This window comes from Meles meles, chromosome 20 (assembly GCF_922984935.1).
Source record: "Meles meles chromosome 20, mMelMel3.1 paternal haplotype, whole genome shotgun sequence".
Lineage (NCBI taxonomy): Eukaryota > Metazoa > Chordata > Mammalia > Carnivora > Mustelidae > Meles > Meles meles.
The window spans coordinates 35,458,981-35,482,808 of record NC_060085.1 but is presented as its reverse complement, the minus strand read 5'-3'; the positions used below and the strand labels follow the sequence as shown (position 1 = coordinate 35,482,808).

The window sequence follows — 23,828 nt, the reverse complement described above, 5'->3', positions numbered from 1 at the left end:
GGGATCGAGTCCCGCATCGGGCTCTCTGCTTGGCCGGGGCCTGCTTCCCTCTCTCTCTCTCTGCCTGCCTCTCTGTCTACTTGTGATCTCTGTCAAATAAATAAAATCTTTAAAAAAAAAAAAAAAGGCAAGTGACTGAAGGCTGAAAGTCAGTCCTTGGCCTTGTATTAAAAAAAAAAAAAAAAAAAAAAAAAAAAAACAGGTACTCCCAACCCCCTTGTGTCTACACCAGTTTTCAATCTAGATTGGCTTAATCTTGAAGTGTAATCCAATAAGACTGAAGACCAAACACTTCAGGTCCTGGACAAGATAATAAAATACTCATAAGCCTTCTGGATCCTTGGATTGATTGACATCAATAAGAGAACCAATTTTTGATGTTGTGAAAGATATGTGTTCATCTCCAATGACAATTTCAAGCTCCTGCCGGCCCACTTGGTCAGGGGGAGGCCACAAGGCATCATCCTCTTTGGTAATTTCACTGTCATCTATTATTCTCTTCAATTCCTCCATTACACTTTTATGTACATAACACACCACAGCATCCACTACGAAACAATGTTTACCACAAAACAGTATCTACTGCAATTCCCTTTCCACATGGCTCCTTTGTGCTTCTGTGTTCTTGAGACATTCTTGACCTCTTTATAGGAGAGAGGGCAGGCAGAATGATGCATCTTAAATGCTTTTCTTTCGGATTTGTCATTGTGATTTTATTATCATTTCTTCTGTCTCTTTACCTTTAAAGATACTAGGATTAGGAGGACTGTTTTTTGTTTGTTTGTTTTGTTTTAATTTTATTTATTCACTTGACAGAGAACAAACAGGGGGCAATGCAGGGAGAGAGGGAGAACAGGCTCCCCACTGAGCAGGGAGCCTAATTTGGGGCTTGATCCCAGGACCCTGGGTTCACTACCTGAGTGGAAGGCAGCTGCTTAACCCACTGAGCCACGCAGGCATGCCATAGGATTAGGAGATTTAAAAACACCTAGCTGGACCAATTTCCAACTAATGCTCATAATTTGGGTTTAGGTCAAGGATCCTGGCAGGAAACAAATGGCACATTGAAATGGGGGTACCCAAGAAGAGTTTAAATGAAGGGACAGATGGGGTGTCAGAGTAGCTCAATTGGTTAAGCGGTTGAGTTCCTTACTCTGGGTTTCTGCTCAGGTCATGAACTCAGGGTCCTGGGATCAAGCCCCATGTTAAGTTACGTGCTCAGCGGGAGTCTGCTTGGAATTTCTCTCCCTCTTTGCCTCCCCCACGCTCATGTGCCCCCCTCTTCTCTAAAAGAGATAAAATAAATCTTTAAATGAAGGGGTTAGAGATGTGTGGGCAGAAGTTAAGGGAAATTAACAATTAGTTATGGAATCCTTGTTTGGGCAACAACAGTGGAAAGTCATCACTGCCCCTTAGCTAGAAGGGCAAGGGGAGAGATTAAGGAAAACAGAAAGAGTGCACAGTCCCAACAGGAGCCAGGCCCTTTGGAAGAAGAACGTAACCACTAACAATCCAGCAGGGAAGGAGCTGGGTGGATAAATGGCCTGACCTCTCTCATGCTACCCTCTGATCTCCTGCTGGGGATACTTGTCTTCTGAATATAATCAGAACATAGCAGGTGAGGGAGCCTGCGGATGAAGTCCATGTGGGTCAGCCTCCTGGGGGCACAGCAGGGAAAGTCGATCTAGAGCAGCACATCAAAGGTCTTTCTTTATGGTCCTGTGCCATTTCCAGTGTCATTCAGGTTTGTAACATCCAGGTCAATTTGCGAAGTCTTTTCTATAAGGTCAACTCTAGTGCATGTCATCGTCCATTGCTTCTGTACTTGCCCCCTACTAACCCTTTTCCAGATCAGAATAATCAGAATGTTATTAATAAATAATAAATAAATAATCAGAATGGTATTTTTAAAACAGTGCTCCTACTACATACCTGCGGAGAAAGCTCTCAGTGTGTACCACTGCTCTTAAGGACAAAGGCCAGTGATGTTAACATGACCCCCAAGATTCTTGGCGTGATCCTGTGTGCACCTGAGTCAGCCTTCCTTCTTTCAAACAATTCCCTCTTATGTCCTTGAAGAGTCTGCTCTCTCTTCACCTTCCCTCCTCCTGTTCCCTCTCCCCAGAATACTGTGGTCCTAGTTAACCCCTCCTGGTCTTCCACATCTCAGCTCGGAGATCCACTTTTTCAGGAAACCTCTAATCCTTTTTCCTCTACCCCCCAGAACCATTCAGGACCCTTTGGCAAATGGTCATAACACCCTCTACATTTTATCTCATAGCATTCTTATAAATTTCTAATTTTATGGACCCATTTACTATCTATTTTCCCATTATTATTCTTGGAGCACAGAATCTGGCAAAGTGTCTTCTGGCACATGGTAGATCCTCAGGAAATATTTATTGAATATTTCCTGAATGAGTGAATATTTGAATGAGTGAATTAGGCTGGTAGGAAACTTTATAAACTGGATAGCTCATACCTGCTTAAAGGCAGATATGACAGATCACAGGCTCAGTGTTGCCAAGAGGTGACATGAGACTAATGTTGCAGGAACCTTCCATGTTTTACCATAAATTAGTGATGGCCTTGATCTAATGTAAAACCTCTTGCTTTTCAAATTTTAGTTGCTAATTTCAGTTTGTTTAAAAATGCTATACAAGGGGGCGCCTGGGTGGCTTAGTGGATTAAAGCCTCTGCCTTCAGCTCAGGTCATGATCCCAGGGTCCTGGGATCGAGCCCCGCATCAGGATCTCTGCTTGGCGGGGAGCCTGCTTCCTTGTCTCTCTCTGCCTGCCTCTCTGCCTACTTGTGATCTCTCTCTCTGTCAAGTAAATAAATAAATAAAATCTTCTTTAAAAAAAATGCTATACAGGGCGCCTGAGTGGCTCAGCAGTTAAGCCTCTGCCTTTAGCTCAGGTCATGATCTCAGGGTGTTGAGATCAAGCCCCATATCAGGCTCTCTGCTCCTCAGGAAGCCTGTTTCTGCCTGCCTCTCTACCTACTTGTGATCTCTGTCTGTCAAATAAATAAAAATAAAAAATCTTAAAAAAAAATAAAAATAAAAATGCTATACAATCCAAAGAAAATACTTAGATAGGCAGAATTCAACCCAGAAGCTACCTCATTTAATTCCTGGTGTACTTGACCTCAAAGAAAATAAAACTTTGTATCAGAGCTTCTCTGTTTAGCATGTAGACCCACGACTTTTTTTTTCTACTATTGTTATTAATATCTGGGTTTACTCAATTTGTTTGTAATCAATTAATAGTCTACCTAGTTTTCACTTAATCATAATAAATCAAAATATTGTAAAGGACCAATTAGGCAGCGAATGAGATCTATGGAGTAGTCAAACACCCTTACTAAAAATATGAATTCATACACACTGAATCATTTGGCCTTTTTAATGATTACTTAGAGAAAATGCATCAATTAAAATGAGTAGGGCTGTTTTCTTAATGACTTTTTTTTTCCATAGACGTAAAGCTTTGCTTGAAGACAAGTCACACCAGGAGAAAACATGTCTCTATTTCTGTGGAATCCATCAGTCATTTCAGCACTTCCTGTTAGGACTGGGCCACATGCATTACTGAAGAGTCAGGTAAGACAGTGCTGAAGGCAAGGATTGGCCGGGACGTGAGGGGTGATCATGTCCTGGGACAAATAGGGCTGCCACGGAAGCTCTCTGAACAATGGGTAGCATATTTTCAGAAACATTGCATAGACTTTGTTTTCATTTGTTTGCTTTTAAAGATTTTTTTCATTTATTTTTGTGAAGGGGAAGGGGCAGAGGGAGAAGCAGATGCCCCGCTGAGCAGGGAGCCTGACATGGGACTTGATCCCAGGACCCTGAGATCATGACCTTAGCTGACACCAAGCAGACGCTTAACCGACTGAGCCACCCAGGTGCCCTGCATAGATTTTTGTAATACCCTCATGAAAAGGGATAGAACTGATCTCTTTGCCTTTAATCCCGTGACTGTTTTCTTGGGAAGGAAAATACCCTTACCATTCCATACCAGTTTTCCAAAGAAAGGTATAGATCAGGCCTCTTTTGGCTTTATATTTTCAAAAGGTATATATTCTATCCCCCCTCCCTATTCTCCCTTTGCTTAGAATGAAAAAATGTGTCTATATATACTACTGATGTCACGTACCATCAACATCAAGTGTCTTTCAGCCAGGGTTGGATTTCCTGGTGGCTTTCAAGCTCTTTCCCTAGGAAAGCCTATGGAGCTTGTCACAAGTGATATTTTCCAGGTGAAGAGGTATGCAGCCTATCAAGATCCTCGATCAGGGGCATATTTTTCATTCATCTTTGTGAGGATCAAAACATCTTCGCCAGGCTCCAGACGTGAATTAGGAATGAGACGGTCACAAAATTACCACCATCCTGACTATGTTGGTCACATAAGGAACCATTTCCAGACCCTCACTGCATTCCCGCAGATAGGAAGTTTCACCCCAAAGCTGAAAAATGGACTCTGTTTTTTTCAATCTTGGATGCAGATTTTGGGGGAAAAATATATTTTCTTCCCTTCAAATGGAATCTGTGATTGCTAAGAACACTTTTATAAACAAACTTTATTTCATAGGGTCCTGGCCAAGCTTCGTATATGTGACCATTTGGGTATCTTTTTTTTTTTTTTTTTTTTTGATGTAATAGTCCATAGTGGGGACCAGCACTTTCTAAGTATTTTCATGTCAAGACATACATAGACTATGTACAAGCTTCCAGAAGCTGTTCATGGTTGGGGGCCTCCCAATCTGTAGCCCTGAAGTTTATAGGGATTCACATCCCTGCACACTTTTTTTTTTTTTTAAGATTTTATTTATTTATTTGACAGAGAGAGATCACAAGTAGATAGAGAGGCAGGCAGAGAGAGAGAGAGAGGGAAGCAGGCTCCCTGGTGAGCAGAGAGCCCGATGTGGGACTCGATCCCAGAACCCCGAAATCATGACCCGAGCCGAACTCAGTGGGCTTAACCCACTGAGCCACCCAGGCGCCCCCCCTTGCACACTTTCAGTGCACCCATGGCACCCCGGTTGGGAAGCTCTCAGTAAAATTACCCACCTCAACTAACACTGTATTTATACATCAGTTTCACGTAGCAGAGCGCGGTGATGAAAATATTTTAATATTTTTAGTTTATTTCAGTAAGCATCTTTTCTGTTAGCTCACCAAACATAACCTGTGATATTAAAAGATTATTCTCATTATCATCCCTGACACCGATGCTTACTGTGTGGGTAGAACTTTTTTCAAGTAAATATTTATTCTTCACATTGAGCCTAGCAGTATTAGAGACCCTTTCAGAATGCAGAGTGCAGTCCCAAACCATTTGGTGTTTGTCACTTCATGTAGATTCCCATTTGGGTAAGGTTTTCTTTTTTTAGATAAGTAGGTCTGTGACATTTTGGGTAAAATAAATAATAGATGCTTGTGAGTCACTATTTTTTAATTTTATTTTAATAATCCATAGAGTATCCACCGACAATATGTGAGGGCAGTGAAAAGAAAAAGAAGACCCTCATAAAACTCTCATATTGACTCTATTATTCATGTTTCAGTGGTAAAGAAAGCCCCTAATTGGTTTGTGTGATACTTTACCTGAATCTTCTACAGCCAGTTGTTAGAGGAACTGCAAACTCATGGGAAACCATAAAACCTTCAAGAATGTCTTCTACTGTATCTCATTAAAAATATGTATTTTTCACTATTAAAAACATGTAGTAGTGTACTTTATCCACCAATAGAGACAAATTAGACCTATACCAGAAATTAGAATAATTGAACCTAGTGAGGTACCATCTATGTTTTCTTATTTGAGACACTTTTTCTAATGAGAAGAATCTAACCTTAGAAATGAAATAATTTCACCAGAGTTAATTAATTACTGACAAAGTTGATTTGGGATGCTACAGTATGGTCCTGTATCTACTAAAAATGTTGGTAGTTTCTTTATCCTCCTTAGTAAAGTAAAAATTGTCTCACAATCAGGACTTTTTGGTAGCTGACTACATTTTCTCAGCAGGTGGCTTAATCCTCTTCCGAAAGATGGCTCTGTTTCTCCGTTTCCTCTCCACTGTCACTGTGCCGACAGCTGGTACTGAATGGCATCCTCCTGACACTCCGTTCTCTGGAAGTTCTGTTTCCTTTAATGGCAATGCCCTGGGCTGTTTTTTCTCCCCATTGCCCTCTCGCCTTTCCCCTCTGGAACATATTATCTCATGAAGTATGTTGACTTTGGTGCCTCCTCTAAGAAGATGGAGGTTTTCTAGTCTATTGCCTTTCTTTGTAATCACCAATCCATCTTTGTTTCCCATTTCCTATTTTCCCAGGGTCCTTCTATTCCATAGGAAGATACTGTCATTAATATCAGTCATGGACCCTGGGGTTTGAGATGCTTCCTGTCTCTTATAGCTTGTGATAATTGTGTTAGTATCTGAAAAATTATATTGAATACTAAAGATTTAGTCATGCTGCTTTTTTTTTTTTTTTTTGAGAGAGAAAGAGCATATGGGGGAGCAGAGAGAGAAGGTGAGAGAGAATCTTAAGCAGGTTCCACACCCAGCACAGAGCCACCATGGGGCTTGATCTCACAACCCTGAGGTCATGACCTGAATCGAAATCATGAGTCAGATGATTTAACCATTTGAGTCACCCAGATGTCACTAGTCATTCTGCTTTTAAAGGAGACTCCATACTTCTAGAAGCTGAAGAAAGCTGAAAATAAAAAGAGTTTCCCAATTGTGCACTATATTAGAAGATTAAAAGATATTATAGTGTCAATGCTGGAGAATGCATATACTCAGTTACTCAGCTGAAATTGGTAAGAAAGTAGGAATACAAAAGCAGTCACGTGCTACCTTCTACACCTTTTTTCCCCAGCCTCTTCTATATTATGAGTGAACATGAGATAGGCCTTAGGTGCCAGAAAGTATGGCAAAAGCTGGGAATGGGAAACTGGAAGATAGTAAAAGCTATTCGGTAGTTTCTGTCTGACAATTATCATCACCTTCTCAGGTAAATTTATCTGAGAGTAACCTGAAAACCTGAGCCTTGGTTACGTCATATACTTTGACTATAGGGACGCTAGATAAAAGCTATCATCAGTATTTCTTTTTTTTTTTTTTTAAGATTTTATTTATTTATTTGACAGAGAGAGATACAAGTAGGCAGAGAGGCAGGCAGAGAGAGTGAGAGGGAAGCAGGCTCCCTGCCGAGCAGAGAGCCCGATGCGGGACTCGATCCCAGGACCCCGAGATCATGACCTGAGCCGAAGGCAGCGGCTTAAACCATCATCAGTATTTCTTATGCATTGATTTTTTACAAATTAGGATTTTTGAAGTGTTTAAATTGGTAATACTGGTCTGAGTATTTTATAGGATCCAAGAATTGATTCTTCAATATTCTCTTAGCATCCTGACTAACCAATCGCTCTTATTTCTGCCTGGATACTAATAAACAAACCACCTAGGCTGAATACCTTCTTTTGCCCTTCCAGATCCCTTGTGTACGTTTTTTTTACCTGGCTTTCTGTCCCAGCAGACTGACATCAACTTCCTGATCCTCTGGCTTCCTTTTGAGTTCAACCATTGGGAACCCTGAGAGGAGCTTGGAAGGAAAAGCAAGATCTGGATAATTATTCCTCCTCCATCTGAGGTTGCCTTGGCCTGCATTTTCTCTAAACTGCTCTCAAAGCAGACTTCTCTGCATGACTCTCCCCTCCAGGTCGTGGTAACTATTTTCTCTGTCCTTGTAGACCTAGGTATGATGATAGTTGTGTTGCCATTAACACTTTATTCTTGCAATATCATTTTTGTAAGTAGTTTTCTGCAAATAGTTTTTTAATATAGTTTCTATAATTATCCTCTAATTATCTTAATTTGAGTATGCTTTCTCTTTCCTGTGACAACCTATTGATATACCAACTCAACAATCATGGACTTGAACTTATTATGGGGTGGTGTATATGGCTTATATTTAATACTATTAAATAAGCTTATTTTAGCAACATAAATTTTATTCAAGACTAGCATAGTTTTGCTACTCTGAAAATCTTAAATAACAGACCAACTATAAAATACTCAAGACTAAACTTAACTGAGAGAGAAGCAGAAGCTTGAAGGAATTTGAGAACAAAAAATGAGACTTTCAAAAAGTTTGTAATTGGCTACGAATTTTGGCAAGAATCACTAGGCAAGAGTTGGTTGGATCACCACAAAAGAGGAGAACATTTCATACTATGAGACATGATAGTAAAATGACTGTAACCATGGCAGAAGAGGAATTTAGGGAGAGAGAAGTAGGCTTTCTAATGAGTTCATAGAAAAGGCATAAGTCCCACTCAAATCGGCCAGTGTTGATTTGAATAACATGGCTTTAAAAACTTTTCTGCATGTGGAGAAAGGGGAACCCTCTTACACTGTTGGTGGGAATGCAAATTGGTGCAGCCACTTTGGGAAACAGTGTAGGGATTCCTTAAGAAATTAAAAAGAGAGCTACCCTATGACCCTGCAATTGCACTACTGGGTATTTACCCCAAAGATACAGATGTAGTGAAAAGAAGGGCCATCTGTACACCAATGTTCATAGCAGAAATGGCCACAATCGCCAAACTGTGGAAAGAGCCAAGATGCCCTTCAACAGAAGAATGGATAAAGAAGATATGGTCCCTATATACAAAGGGATATTAAGCCTCCATCAAAAGGATGAATATCCAACTTTTGTATCAACATGGATGGGACTGGAGGAGATTATGCTGAGTGAAATAAGTCAAGCAGAGACAGCCAGTTGTCATATGGTTTCACTTACTTGTGGAGCATAAGGAATAACATGGAGGACATCAGGAGAAGGAAAGGAAAAGTGAATTGGGGAAAATGAAGGGGAAGATGAAGCACGAGAGACTGTGAACTCAGAAACAGAGGGTTTGCAGGGGGGAATGGGTGAGCCTGGTTGTGGGTATTAAGGAGGGCACATATTGCATGGAGCACTGGATGAGGTGCATAAACAATGAATCCTGGAAAACTGAAAATTTTTAATTAAAAAAAATTCTGCATGAGAACTCTTGCATATATATATATATATATATATATATATATATATATATATTTCTATAATTTTTTTCCCTATTCTCACCAGTAACTACAGCTAAAAACTCTGGGCATTATAGGTTAAACAAATATAAGAAAACTCTGGAAGTTGGAGAAAAGGACAACCAGCTTGGGACTTTGGAACTCAGGAATGACATGGTGATGATGTCCCAGAGCTTTCTTTTGACCTCATTTTGAAGACGAAGAATTCAGCAACCCAGATATGTGATCAGATAAAACAAAACAAGCCCCAACAAAAACCTGCTTTCTCTAGCTGAAGGCCAGGAAAAGGGAAGCCATATGAGACCAAAAATCTTTTAGAAAATAACTGCTCTACTTTAGCCATACACCATTAAAAAACTGCATCCTCACACTCATTCTATGATAAGGAAATAACTCTCCATTTCCCCACTGAGTTGGTGAGGGACCCACCAGAAAGCTATTCAAGGCCTGAATTTCTACCTTTACATGGTAATAATGAGGTGGTATCTCATTCCTTTGCCAGAACAGTATAATAGGAGGCCTACCAAAACAGAACAGTTAAGTAAGTTGCAGATCTTACAATGTAAAATTCAAAAATGCCAAGGTTTCAGTTAGAAATCACATCATACCAAGAACCAGCAAGATTATAACTTCAACAAGGAAAGGTAATAGAAACTGACCAATGACAAAGATCTGAAAATTATGACAAAGATTTTCAAACAGTCATCATAAATATACTTCACTGAGCACATATAAATTCACTTGAAATACATTAAAAAAATAAAAAGACTTATCAAAGAAAAAGAACAAAATAGAGATTCTAGAACAGAAATGAAAAATGAAATGAATGGGCTCAACAAAATAATGGAGAAGACAGTGGAAGGAATCAGTGAACTTGAAAACAGAGTATTAGATACACCCAATTTGAACAACATAGATATATAGATTTAGATATAGGTAGATATAGATACAGATATGAAAGTGATCTGAGGAATTATGAAGAAAGATCTAACACCAATGTCCTTGGAGTCCAGTTGAGAGATGAAAGAGGATGATGGCAGCGGTTGAAGAGGCAGGTATTCAGAGGAAAAAATACCTGAAATTTTCCAAAATCTGGCAAAAGATACATACTTACAGATTCAAGAAGCTGAACATATCTCAAACACAATATACCCAAAGATATCCAAGCCAATACATCATCATCAAACCTCTGAAAAATAAAAACAAAGAAAAAATCTTGAAAGCAGTGACCAAAAAATGATGTATTAAGTATAGAAAAAAAATTTCAAATGACAGCAGATTTTTCATCAGAAACCATGAAAGCCAAAAGAAAGTGGCACACACTTTGAAGGTGCTGAAATATCAATCCAGAATCCTATATCCAATGAAAATATGCTTCCACAATGAAGGAAAAAAACATTCTCAAATAAAGATAAACTAAGGAATTTGTTGCCAGCACCAGAATGGCTAAAGGAAATTTTTATAAAGATATAGAGGATAAAAGAAATCTTGAAACACCAGAAGGGAAGAAAGAGCAATAGAAAGGGCAAAACATAGTAGATTTTCATTCCCATCTTCCCTTCCCTTTTTAAAACTATGCTTGACAATTGAAGCAAAAATTATAGCATCACATATGGATCTCAGTGTATGTAGAACTCAGACATATTTAAGACAGTTATATTCTAAATGGGAGAGAGTGATGCAATGTAAAGGGAGTTAAGATTTCTTCTCTTCAATCACATTGATAAAATGATGACAGCAGTAAACTGTGATAAGTTATGTAAAAACTTACATATAATTCCCAGAACAACCACTAAAAGAGCTGTACATATAAAGAGATACACTAAATAACAGGGTAGATAAATCAGAATGAAATTCTAAAAAATGTAGAAGTAACCCATAAGAATACAGGGACCAAAAAAAAAAAAAAAAAGAAGAAGAAGAAGAAAAGAAAGAAAAGAAATTAAAAAGAAAGAAAGAAAGAAAGAAAATACCCAGGAAACAAAACAAGAAATGGCAGACTTAACCTGTAATATGCCCATAATTACATTAAATACAGATGGCCTAAGTGCACCAATTACAAGAGAGACTGGCAAAGTGGATTACAAAAATATGACCCAGTTATATTCTTTCTGTGAGAAACTCACTTCAATTAATATGATACAGGTAGGTTGGAAATAAGAGGATGAATAGATATTTACCATGCAAACAGTAGTCATACCTTATAAAAATGGCCTCAAAATGGATCTTAGCTCTAAATGGAGACAGGGGTGCCTGGGTGGCTAAGTCCATTAAGCATCTGCCTTTAGCTCAGGACATAATCCCAGGTTCTTGGGATTGAGCCCCACATTGGGCTCCCTATTTACAGGAAGCTTGTTTCTCCCTCTCCTCCCAGCTTGTGCTCTTTCTTGCTATCTCTCTCTCCCTCAAATAAATAAATAAAATCTTTAAAAAAAATAAAGAAGCAAAACTACAAAACTCTTAGAAAACAATGTAGGAGTTAATTTCTGTGACCTAGGTAATGGTTTCTTAAGTATGACCCCCAAAACAAAAGCAGCAAAAGAAAAAAATAGATAAATTGGGTTTTATCAAAATTAAAATCTTTTCTGTCTCAAAAATACCATCAAGAAAGTGAAAAGACAGTTCACAAAATGGGAGAAATATTTGGAAATCATGTGTATAAGAAGCTTTTATCCAGAAGACATACAGCTCAACAAATAACCCAATTAAAAAAATGGGCAAAGGGTTTGAGTAAACGTTTGTCCAAACAAGATATGCCATTACCCAATAAACACATGAAAAAATACCGAACATCATTAATCCTCAGAAAACTGCCAGTCAAGTTCACAATGAGATAGCATTTCACACTCACTAGGATAACTGAGTCAAAAAGGCAGACAACTAGTGTTAGTGAGAATGTGAAAAATGGCAATCCTCGCCCATAACTGATGGGATTGTAAAATGGTAAGTTCCCTTTAGCAAATAGTTGAGCAGTTTTTCAAAATGTTAAACATAGAGTTACCGTATGACCCACCAGTTACAAATCTAGGTATATTCCTAAGAGATAAGAAAACATATGTCTATACAAAACTTATGCATTAATGGTCACAGTAGTGTTATTCATAATAATAGTACTAGTAGTATTATTCATAATAACCAAAGGGGCAAACAATCCAAGTGTCCAACAACTGATGAACGGAAAATAAAATGCAGTGTATCCATATAACAGCATTATTCAGCCATAGAAAGGAATGAAATACTGACGCATGCTACAACATGAAGGAACTTGAACACATCATGCTAAGTGAAAAAAAGTCACAAAAAACAATATATTGTATGATTCCATTTATATGAAATGTCCAGAAGATTCAAATCCATGTCTGTTTCTTAGAGACAGAAAGTAAGTGTTGCCAGGGATGGATGGAGGAAGGAATGTTTGTTTCTGGTGGCAAAAATGTACTAAAATTAGATAGTTGTGATGATTGTTCAATTCTGTGATTGTACTGAAAACCAGTGAATTGTACACTTTATTTTATTTTTATTTTTATTTGTCAGAGAGAGAGAATGAATCAAGCAGGGGGAGAGGCAGGCAGAGGGAGAAGCAGGCTCCCCGCTGAGCAAGCAGCCTGATGTGGGACTCGATTCCAGGGCTCTGGGATCATGACCTGAGCTGAAGGCAGACACTAACTGACAGAGCCACCCAGGCGTCCCTGAATTGTACACTTTAAAAGCATGAATTTTAAGATATCTGAATTACATTCCAATAAAGCAATTATTTATAAAACTAAGAAGAAAAAAGAAAACAAAATACAGCAAGAGTGCTTATATTAATACCAGATAAAGTAGAGTTTGGATCAAATAAAATGACCAGGGACAAAGAAAGTATATATGATAAAAGTCAACCCACCAAGAATACATAGTTACCCTAAATATTTATGCAACAAACAATACAGTTGTAAGATATGTAAAGCCAAAACTGATAGAACTGAAAGGAATTCACAATTGTTGCTGGAGACTTCAGTATCTGCTTCTCAACAACTAATAAAACAGCTGAACAACAACCAAAAAAACCCCAGCAAGGATATACACCATCCACCAACAGGATCTAGTCAATACACATAAAACACTCCTCCCAACCACAGCCATATACACATTCTATTCTAGAATTCACAGTACTACACTAATGTAGACTATAATTGAGCCATAAAACAAACCTCAACAAATTTAAAAGAATTAAAACCATTCAGAGTGTGTTCCTCATGCTAGAAATGAAAAACAGAAAGGTAACAGGGAAATCTCTAAACACTTGGAAACTCAACAACATACTTCTAAATAACCCATGGGATTAGAAAAAAAGAAAAACCTCAAATCAATAGTCTTACACCATAGGAAATTAGAAAAAGAAGAGAAAATTAAACCCAAAGTGGGCACAAGGAAATAAATGACAAATACAAGGATAGAAACGAATAAAATTGAAAACAAAACAATAGATAAAATTGATGAAACAACTAAAATATCCTTTAGTAGGTGAATGGTTAAACAAAATTTTGTATGTCCACATCATGGAATACAACTCAGGAATAAAACGGAATGAACTAGTGATAAATATATCACCCTGGACAGAACTCAAGGACAGTATACTAAGTGATAAAAGCTCATCTCATTAGGTCACATAGTGTATGATTCCATTTGTGTAAGATTCTCAAAATGACAAAATTATAGAGACAGAAAAAAAAAGGTTCATATTTGCTAATGTTCAGGTTGGTGAAAAGTGTTTCTTGTTTATGGCAGTGGTTACCTTAATCTATAGATGTGATAAGATGAGATGGAACTATAACATACCCGTTTTACTCATTTCCTTATTTTGCTATTATAATATAATTATGTAAAATGTAACCATTGGGGAAGCAAGACGGAGGGGACATATCTGTACTATCATTGCAACTTCCTATGAATCCATGGTTATTTCCAAATTTATAATTTTATTTTTTTTAAGATTTTATTTATTTATTTGATAGAGAGAGAGATCACAAGTAGGCAGAGAGGCAGGCAGAGACAGAGGGAAAGCAGGCTCCCTGCTAAGCAGAGAGCCCAATGCGGGGCTCAATCCCAGGACCCTGAGATCATGACCTGGGCCAAAGGCAGAGGCTTAACCCACTGAGCCACCGAGGCGCCCCCAAATTTATAATTTTAAATAAAATTTACTTCTTTATGTTACTAGGACCATGTATGTTTATTATTTATAAATGCCCCCTTAGGAACACTGGTTTGAATATTTATTCAAATACAGAGGAAGCATCAGAAAACTTGTTTTTAAGTTCTCACTTACCCACATGTCAACTTTGTGACTTTGGGAAAGCAAATTAACCTCTGGGAAGGCTTTAGAGATTATGTAATGGAACGTTTGGTAGACTTTGTGTTCTTTAATGTGTTTTGTGTGCAGCTAAGGAGCCCTAGCCTGCTTATGCCACAGAGTGCTTAAGAAGAAGACCAAGGCTCATGTTGTCATGATTTGCACATAGTAAGTGCTCAGTAACTGCTTGCTAGATTTGACTAGACTGGATCACAAATAAAGGCTATATAATATAGAAATGTATAATGTTAGGTGCTACCATTGCTGTGTTTGTGTAGTGCATCCGAATGGAGTAAGTCTTGCAAAGGCAGAGTTCAATAAATGGTGACACCTTTCTAAAACATCAAAATCATGAGTAAATTTTGAATATGGAAGGTTGTTCCATGTCATCCAGCTGGTAACTCTAAGTAGGGTATCTGTAGTTGATGTTGATGCCAAGATCCTCTTTATCAGGACAGTTCCCTAATCTCCCGTCTGCTGAACGTTGTTGCCGATGGCTGACATTACCTTCCTTACCAGAAAATTCTCAGTGAAGCAGGTTAGTCTCACCTGGAAGGTTACTCCCAGCTCTGGGAGCTGCCTACAGTAAATGCCTGACACCAGTTACAAAAGGCCACACTCCCTTGCTTCAAAGTGGCACCAACTATGTGGTCCAGTTTGTGCTTCAGAATATTCCTTGGAATTAGGCTGAAGCTAAGTTGCAGCTGAGAATATGGCCTTTATTAGTTAACCTCTTTCTGCCCCTCTCCCTGGCTCCCTTTCTCTGTGAGCCTTCCCAGTCAATCATGTGCTCCCGAATCCCTGTCTTATGATCTGCTGAATTTAAATTCCTACAGGGGCCAGCAAAGTGGACTAGAATTCAAAAACAGATTAGATTCTATTATATACATGTGTGTGCACGTGTGTGTATACACATATATATATTCTATATTCTATAAAATACATTCTGTATTATTTTTTAAAATTTAATTAATTTATTTTATTCAGCGTAACAGTATTCATTGTTTTTGCACAACACCCAGTGCTCCATGCAATACGTGCCCTCCCTATTACCCACCCCCTGTTCCCCCAACCTCCCACCCCCGACCCTTCAAAACCCTCAGGTTGTTTTTCAGAGTCCATAGTCTCTTATGGTTCACCTCCCCTTCCAATTTTTTTTTTATAAACATATAATGTATTTTTATCCCCAGGGGTACAGGTCTGTGAATCGCCAGGTTTACACACTTCACAGCACTCACCATAGCACATACCCTCCCCAATGTCCATAAGCCCCTCCCCCTCTCCCAACCCCACCTCCCCCCAGCAACCCCCAGTTTGTTTTGTGAGATTAAGAGTCATTTATGGTTTGTCTCCCTCCCAATCCCATCTTGTTTCATTTATTCTTCTCCTATCCCCCTACCCCCCCATGTTGCATCTCCATGTCCTCATATCAGGGAGATCATATGATAGTTGTCTTTCTCCGATTGACTTATTTCACTAAGCATGATACGCTCTAGTTCCATCCACGTCGTCACAAATGGCAAGATTTCATTTCTTTTGATGGCTGCATAGTGTTCCATTGTGTATATATACCACATCTGCTTTATCCATTCATCTGTTGATGGACATCGAGGTTCTTTCCATAGTTTGGCTATTGTAGACATTGCTGCTATAAACATTCGGGTACACGTGCCCCTTTGGATCACTATGTTTGTATCTTTAGGGTAAATACCCAGTCGTGCAATTGCTGGGTCATAGGGTAGTTCTATTTTCAACATTTTGAGGAACCTCCATGCTGTTTTCCAGAGTGGTTGCACCAGCTTGCATTCCCAATAACAGTGGAGGAGGGTTCCCCTTTCTCCGCATCCTCGCCAGCATCTCTCATTTCCTGACTTGTTAATTTTAGCCATTCTGACTGGTGGGAGGTGGTATCTCATTGTGGTTTTGATTTGTATTTCCCTGATGCCGAGTGACGTGGAGCACTTTTTCATGTGTCTGTTGGCCATCTGGATGTCTTCTTTGCAGAAATGTCTGTTCATGTCCTCTGCCCATTTCTTGATTGGATTGTTTGTTCTTTGGGTGTTGAGTTTGCTAAGTTCCTTATAGATTTTGGATACTAGCCCTTTATCTGATATGTCGTTTGCAAATATCTTCTCCCATTCTGTCAGTTGTCTTTTGGTTTTGTTAACTGTTTCCTTTGCTGTGCAAAAGCTTTTGATCTTGATGAAATCCCAATAGTTCATTTTTGCCCTTGCTCCCCTTGCCTTTGCCGATGTTCCTAGGAAGATGTTGCTGCAGCTGAGTTCGAAGAGATTGCTGCCTGCATTCTCCTCAAGGATTTTGATGGACTCCTTTCTCACATTGAGGACTTTCATCCATTTTGAGTCTATTTTTGTGTGTGGTGTAAGAAAGTGGTCCAATTTCATTTTTCTGCATGTGGCTGTCCAATTTTCCCAGCACCATTTATTGAAGAGGCTGTCTTTTTTCCATTGGACATTCTTTCCTGCTTTGTCGAAGATTAGTTGACCATAGAGTTGAGGGTCTATTTCTGGGCTCTCTATTCTGTTCCATTGATCTATGTGTCTGTTTTTGTGCTATCTTGATGACAGCTTTGTAATAGAGCTTGAAGTCCAGAATTGTGATGCCACCAAAGTTGGCTTTCTTTTTCAATATTCCTTTGGCTATTCGAGGTCTTTTCTGGTTCCAGATCAATTTTAGGATTATTTGTTCCATTCCTTTGAAAAAAATGGATGGTATTTTGATAGGGATTGCATTAAATGTGTAGATTGCTTTAGGTAGCATAGACATTTTCACAATATTTATTCTTCCAATCCAGGAGCATGGAACATTTTTCCATTTCTTTGTGTCTTCCTCAATTTCTTTCATGAGTACTTTATAGTTTTCTCCATATAGATTCTTAGCCTCTTTGGTTAGGTTTATTCCTAGGTATCTTATAGTTTTGGGTGCAGTTGTAAATGGGATTGACTCCTTAATTTCTCTTTCTTCTGTCTTGTTGTTTGTGTACAGAAATGCAACTGATTTCTGTGCATTGATTTTATATCCTGACACTTTACTGAATTCTTGTGCAAGTTCTAGCAGTTTTGGAGTGGAGTCTTTTGGGTTTTCCACATATAGTATCATATCATCTGCGAAGAGTGATAGTTTGACTTCTTCTTTGCCGATTTGGATGCCTTTAATTTCTTTTTGTTGTCTGACTGCTGAGGCTAGGACTTCTAGCACTATGTTGAATAGCAGTGGTGATAATGGACATCCCTGCCATGTTCCTGACCTTAGCGGAAAAGTTTCAGTTTTTCTCCATTGAGAATGATATTTGCGGTGGGTTTTTCAGAGATGGCTTTGATAATATTGAGGTATGTGCCCTCTATCCCTACACTTGGAAGAGTTTAGATCAGGAAGGGATGCTGTACTTTGTCAAATGCTTTTTCAGCATCTATTGAGAGTATCATATGGTTCTTGTTCTTTCTTTTGTTAATGTGTTCTATCACACTGATTGATTTGCAGATGTTGAACCAACCCTGTAGCCCTGGAATAAATCCCACTTGATCGTGGTGAATAATCCTTTTAATGTACTGTTGAATCCTATTGGCTAGTATTTTGGCGAGAATTTTTGCATCTATGTTCTTCAAGGATATTGGTCTGTAGTTCTCTTTTTTGGTGGGATCCTTGTCTGGTTTTGGGATCAAGGTGATGCTGGCCTCATAAAATGAGTTTGGAAGTTTTCCTTCCATTTCTATTTTTTGGAACAGTTTCAGGAGAATAGGAATTAGTTCTTCTTTAAATGTTTGGTAGAGTTCCCCTGGGAAGCCATCTGGCCCTGGGCTTTTGTTTGTTTGGAGATGTTTGATGACTGTTTCAATCTCCTTACTGGTTATGGGCCTGTTCAGGTTTTCTATTTCTTCCTGGTTCAGTTGTGGTTGTATATATCTCTCTAGGAATGCATCCATTTCTTCCAGGTTGTCAAATTTGTTGGCATAGAGTTGCTCATAGTATGTTCTTATAATTGTCTGTATTTCTTTGGTGTTAGTTGTGATCTCTCCTCTTTCATTCATGATTTTATTGATTTGGGTCCTTTCTCTTTTCTTTTTGATGAATCTGGCCAGGGGTTTATCAATCTTATTGATTCTTTCAAAGAACCAGCTCCTAGTTTCATTGATTTGTTCTATTGTTTTTTTGGTTTCTATTTTATTAATTTCTGCTCTGTTCCTTATGATTTCTCTTCTCCTGCTGGGTTTAGGGTTTCTTTCTTGTTCTTTCTCCAGCTCCTTTACGTGTAGGGTTAGGTTGTGTACTTAAACCTTTCTTGTTTCTTGAGAAAGGCTTGTACCGCTATATATTTTCCTCTCAAGACTGCCTTTGCTGTGTCCCACAGGTTTTGAACCATTGTGTTTTCATTATCATTTGTTTCCATGAATTTTTTCAATTCTTCTTTAATTTCCTGGTTGACCCATTCATTCTTTAGAAGGATGCTGTTTAGTCTCCATGTATTTGGGTTCTTTCCAGCTTTCCTCTTGTGATTGAGTTCTAGCTTCAGAGCATTGTGGTCTGAAAATATGCAGGGAATGATCCTAATCTTTTGATACCGGTTGAGACCTGATTTGTGACCCAGGATGTGATCTATTCTGGAGAAGGTTCCATGTGCACTAGAGAAGAATGTGTATTCTGTTGCTTTGGGATGAAATGTTCTGAATATATCTGTGATGTCCATCTGGTCCAGTGTGTCATTTAAGGCCTTTATTTCCTTGTTGATCTTTTGCTTGGATGATCTGTCCATCTCAGTGAGGGGAGTGTTAAAGTCCCCTACTATTATTGTATCATTATTGATGTGTTTCTTTGCTTTTGTTATTAATTGGTTGATATAGTTGGCGGCTCCCACGTTAGGGGCATAGATATTTAAAATGGTTAGATCTTCTTGTTGGACAGACCCTTTGAGTAGGATATAGTGTCCTTCCTCATATCTTATTATAGTCTTTGGCTTAAAATCTAACTGATCTGATATAAGGATTGCCACCCCAGCTTTCTTCTGATGCCCATTAGCATGGTAAATTGTTTTCCACCCCCTCACTTTAAATCTGGAGGTGTCCTCGCGTCTAAAATGAGTTTCTTGTAGGCAACATATAGATGGGTTTTGTTTTTTTATCCATTCTGATACCCTGTGTCTTTTGATTTGGGGCATTTAGCCCATTAACATTCAGGGTAACTATTGAGAGATATGAATTTAGTGCCATTATTAGCCTGTAAGGTGACTGTTACTGTATATTGTCTCTGTACCTTTCTGATCTACTACTTTTAGGCTCTCTCTTTGCTTAGAGGACCCCTTTCAATATTTCCTGTAGAGCTGGTTTGGTGTTTGCAAATTCTTTCAGTTTTTGTTTGTCCTGGAAGCTTTTTATCTCTCCTTCTATTTTCAGTGATAGCCTAGCTGGATAGAGTATTCTTGGCTGCATGTTTTTCTCGTTTAATACTCTGAATATATCATGCCAGCTCTTTCTGGTCTGCCAGGTCTCTGTGGATAAGTCTGCTGCCAATCTAATATTTTTACCATTGTATGTTATAGACTTCTTTTCCCGGGCTGCTTTCAGGATTTTCTCTTTGTCACTAAGACTTGTCAATTTTACTATTAGGTGACGGGGTGTGGACTGATTGTTGTTGACTTTGAGGGGGGTTCTCTGCATCTCCTGGATTTTGATGCTTGTTCCCTTTGCCATATTAGGGAAATTCTCTCCAATAATTCTCTCCAATAGACCTTCTGCTCCCCTCTCTCTTTCTTCTTCTTCTGAAATCCCAATTATTCTAATGTTGTTTCATCTTATGGTGTCACTTATCTCTCAAATTCTCCCCTCGTGGTCCAGTAGCTGTTTGTCCCTCTTTTGCTCGGCTTCTTTATTCTCTGTCATTTGGTCTTCTATATCACTAATTCTTTCTTCTGCCTCATTTATCCTAGCAGTGAGAGCCTCCATTTTTTATTGCACCTCATTAATAGCTTTTTTGATTTCTACTTGGTTAGATTTTAGTTCTTTAATTTCTCCAGAAACGGCTTTTATATCTCCAGAGAGGGTTTCTCTAATATCTTCCATGCCTTTTTCGTGCTCGGCTAGAACGTTCAGAATCGTCATTCTGAACTCTTGATCTGACATATTACCAATGTCTGTGTTGATTAGGTCCCTAGCCTTCGGTACTGCCTCTTGTTCTTTTGTTTGTGGTGATTTTTTCTGCCTTGTCATTTTGTCCAGATAACGGATATGAGGGATTAAATAAAATACTAAAAGTGTGGCAAAGACCCCAGAAAAATGTGCTGTAACCAAATCAGAAGAGACCCCAAATTGTGGGGGGGGGGGGAGAAAGGGGATAAAAAGAGGTTCAGAAAAAAAAAGAAAAAAATTTAAAAATTTTTTAAAAAATTTTAAATATTTTTAAAAATTAAAGAAAAAAAGAAAAAAGTTTAAAAAATAAAACAAAGAAAAAATATAAAAAAGAAAGAAAAAATATATATTTAGATAAACTAGTCCTTGAACCTAATGATAGACCCAGACTGAAAGTGAAGGGATGGAGAAGCATCCTTCATGCCAATGGGCCTCAAAAGAAGGCCAGGGTAGCGATTCTCATATCAGATAAATTAGTTTTTAAACTAAAGACTGTAGTCAGATATACAGAAGGACACTACATAATTCTTAAAGGGACTATCTGCCAAGATGATCTAACAATTGTGAATATCTATGCCCCCAATATGGGAGCACCCAATTACATAAGAAAACTATTAATCAAGATAAAGAGTCATATTGATATGAATACAATAATAGTAGGAGATCTTAATACACCTCTCTCAGAAATAGACAGATCATCGAAGCAGAAAATTAATAAAGAAATAAGAGCATTGAATGAAACATTGGATCAGATGGACCGCATAGACATATACAGAACATTCCACCCTAAAACAACAGAATACTCATTCTTCTCAAGTGCACATGGAACCTTCTCCAGAATAGGCCACATACTGGGTCACAAAGCAGGACTCAACCAATACCAAAAGACTGACATTATTCCCTGCATATTCTCAGATCACAATGCTTTGAAACTGGAGCTCAATCACAAGGAAAAGTTCAGAAGGAACTCAAACACCTGGAAGCTAAAGACCACCTTGCTTAAGAATGCTTGGATCAACCAGGAGATCAAAGATGAACTTAAACAATTCATGGAAACCAATGAGAATGAAGACACACTTCGGTCCAAAACCTATGGGATAACAGCAAAGGCGGTTCTAAGGGGGAAATACATAGCCATCCAAGCCTCCCTCAAAAAAATTGAAAAATCCAGAATACACCAGCTGTCTCTACACCTTAAAGAACTAGAGAATCAACAACAAATCAAACCAACTCCACACGCAAGAAGGGAAATAATCAAGATTAGAGCAGAGATCAATGAGGTAGAAACGAGAGATACAGTAGAACATATCAATGAAACTAGAAGCTGGTTTTTTGAAAGAATCAATAAGATCGATAAACCAGTGGCCACACTAATCCAAAAGAAAAGAGAGAAAGCCCAAATTAATAAAATTATGAATGAAAAGGGAGAGATCACAACTAACACCAAGGAAATAGAAACAATCATCAGAAATTATTACAAACAGTTATATGCCAATAAGCTAAGCAACCTAGATGAAATGGATGCATTCCTGGAAACTACAAACTCCCAAAATTGAACCAGGAAGAAATTGACAACCTGAATAGACCGATATCTAGTAACGAGATTGAAGCAGTGATCAAAAACCTCCCAAAAAACAAGAGCCCAGGACCTGACGGATTCCCTGGGGAATTCTACCAAACTTTCAAAGAAGAAATAACACCAATTCTCCTGAAGCTGTTCCAAAAAATTGAAGCAGAAGGAAAACTTCCAGACTCTTTTTATGAAGCCAGCATTACCCTGATCCCCAAACCAGGCAAAGACCCTACCAAAAAGGAGAATTTCAGACCAAGATCACTGATGAATATGGATGCAAAGATTCTCAACAAGATCCTAGTAAACAGGATCCAGCAGCACATTAAAAAGATTATCCACCAGGACCAGGTGGGATTCATCCCTGGGTTGCAAGGTTGGTTCAACATTCGCAAATCAATCAATGTGATAGAACAAATCAATAAGAGAAGAGAGAAGAACCACATGGTCCTCTCAATTGATGCAGAAAAAGCATTTGACAAAATCCAGCATCTGTTCCTGATGAAAACGCTTCAAAGTATAGGGATAGAGGGAACATTCCTGAACTTCATAAAATCTATCTATGAAAGACCCACAGCAAATATCATCCTCAATGGGAAAAAGCTCACAGCCTTCCCATTGAGATCAGGAACACGACAAGGATGCCCATTCTCACCACTCTTGTTTGACATAGTATTAGAAGTCCTAGCAATGGCAATCAGACAACAAAGAGAAATAAAAGGTATCCAAATTGGCAAGGAAGAAGTCAAACTCTCTCTTCTCAGATGACATGATTCTTGCTATGGAAAACCCCAAAGACTCCACCCCCAAACTACTAGAACTCATACAGCAATTCAGTAACATGGCAGGATACAAAGTCAATGTACAGAAATCAGTGGCTTTCTTATACACTAACAATGAAAATACAGAAAGGGAAATTAGAGAATCGATGCCATTTACTATAGCACCAAGAACCATAAGATACCTGGGAATAAACCTAACCAAAGAGGTAAAGGATCTGTACTCGAGGAACTACAGAACACTCATGAAAGAAATTGAAGAAGACACAAAAAGATGGAAGACCGTTCCATGCTCTTGGATCGGAAGAATAAATATTGTTAAAATGTCTATACTGCCTAGAGCAATCTATACTTTTAAAGCCATTCCGATCAAAATTCCACCGGTATTTTTCAAAGAGCTGGAGCAAATAATCCTAAAATTTGTATGGAATCAGAAGGGAACCCGAATTGCTAAGGAAATGTTGAAAAACAAAAACAAAACGGGTGGCATCATGTTACCCGATTTCAAGCTTTACTACAAAGCTGTAATAACCAAGACAGCGTTGTACTGGCATAAAAACAGACACATAGATCAGTGGAACAGAGTAGAGAGCCCAGATATGGACCAACTGTATGGTCAAATAATCTTCGACAAAACAGGAAAAATATACAGTGGAAAAAAGACAATCTCTTCAATAAATGGTGCTGGGAAAACTGGACAGCTATATGTAGAAGAATGAAACTCGACCATTCTCTTACACCGTACACAAAGATAAACTCGAAATGGATAAAAGACCTCAATGTGAGACAGGAATCCATCAGAATCCTAGAGAAGAACATAGGCAGTAACCTCTTTGATATCAGCCACAGCAACTTCGTTTGAGATATGTCTCCAAAGGCCAAGGAAACAAAAGCAAAAATGAACT

At 38.5% G+C, this 23,828-nt stretch overlaps 1 pseudogene; it reads right to left on the bottom strand.

Annotated features, from left to right (window-relative positions):
• Window positions 1-222: 222 nt before the first annotated feature.
• Window positions 223-23,828, bottom strand: part of LOC123932219 — a 59,415-nt pseudogene continuing 35,809 nt past the window's right edge.